Source organism: Ovis canadensis, chromosome 7 (genome assembly GCF_042477335.2).
Source record: "Ovis canadensis isolate MfBH-ARS-UI-01 breed Bighorn chromosome 7, ARS-UI_OviCan_v2, whole genome shotgun sequence".
Taxonomy (NCBI): Eukaryota; Metazoa; Chordata; class Mammalia; order Artiodactyla; family Bovidae; genus Ovis; species Ovis canadensis.
This window is the reverse complement of record NC_091251.1, coordinates 109,002,812-109,004,289: the sequence shown is the minus strand read 5'-3', so window position 1 is coordinate 109,004,289 and position 1,478 is coordinate 109,002,812. Positions and strand designations below refer to the sequence as shown.

The 1,478-nt window shown below is 41.7% G+C and overlaps 1 non-coding gene across 1 annotated transcript; it reads right to left on the bottom strand.

The window, feature by feature from the left end:
• Positions 1-326: 326 nt before the first annotated feature.
• TRNAW-CCA (transfer RNA tryptophan (anticodon CCA)) lies at positions 327-399 on the bottom strand. The gene has a single exon. It is a non-coding gene; the product is annotated as a tRNA-Trp (tRNA).
• Positions 400-1,478: the final 1,079 nt, after the last annotated feature.

The window sequence follows — 1,478 nt, the reverse complement described above, 5'->3', positions numbered from 1 at the left end:
AGCAAAACCAAACTGAGAACATGACTCTTAGTAAGGGTAAATTATTGCCTCCACCATGGTGGCAAAAGGCCAAATGCCAAAAGATGATTGTCTGGTTTCCTGGCGTACATTGTCATATTGAGTCTCAGTGTGGGCCTTGGTCCTAGAAAGTATATCAGTTAGCCATAGCACTGGATGAGCGAGATCAAAGTAAGTAAGTAGGTGAAGTCACTCAGTCATGTCTGACTCTTTGCGACCCATGGACTGTAGCCTACCAGGCTTCTCCGTCCACGGGATTCTCCAGGCAAGAATACTGAAGTGGGTTACCATTTCCTTCTCCAGGGGATCTTCCCGACCCAGGGATCGAACCTGGGTCTCCCGCATTGGAGGCAGATGCTTTAACCTCTGAGCCATCAGGGAAGATCAAAGAAGCTGAGCCCAAATATTCTATACATTCTTATAGCTACTTTGACTAACTTATCTGTTCAAGATCTCATTAAGTACTTTGCAGGGTCACTGGAAAAAACACTAGCTGATATCATTACAAAAGTAATTTTGTGACTCTGTTTACCAAGAACCTCCTTTGAAGTGGGGGCATTTTTGTGAAAATTTCCATAGAACACAGATTTTCCTACACTCGGAGTCAATTCTAAGAGCTTCATCTAAATAATTCTTTCTAACTCTCATATTAGCAACCATCCAGTCAGGTTTCTTCTAAGACTCTGACCAATTTATTGAAACCATGAATCAAAAATATCCATATCTCAAAACTTTAAATATTTTCAAGCAAGGCTGGGACTTGCTTCACTGAACTGGCAAGAGTGTCACTTCTGCTGCCAAAGACGTCTAAGAGTGGATTGAGTTTTGGTATTCACAGTCCTCTGATTCCACATATAAGCCAATTTTATGAAGCATATAGGTTCATTTTTTCCATATCCCTAAATGTCCTTTGAGAGGCTGTGAATTCAATTATCATCATAATTTGGCAACCCACAGAAGTAAACTCTGTGTCTTGGATTTGGCCCTTAGTCCAGTGGCTCTAAGAGATAAGGAAATGTTTCAGAGAAAGCATAGGAAACTTCTGCTTTGCTGTCTGAATTTGAACAACCATAACAACATCAACAAGAACAATAAGGGGATTTAAAGTTACAGATTATTTTCCTAATATTTCAAATCCCACTAGAGTAAATCACTCTGCTCTGCAGTCTTGAATTTTGTTTCTGATGTTTGGCTCTCTAAACATTCTTTTCAGTGGGTGCTTCTTTCGAAGGAGCACTGATAATAACATAATCGATTTGTCATTCACTATTGCACCCCACTCTAGCACTCTTGCCTGGAAAATCCCATGGATGGAGGAGCCTGGTAGGCTGCAGTCCATGGGGTCACAAAGAGTCAGACATGACTGAGCGCCTTCACTTTCATGCATTGGAGAAGGAAATGGCAACCCAATCCAGTGTTCTTGCCTGGAGAATCCCAGGGACAGAGGAGTCTGGTGGGCT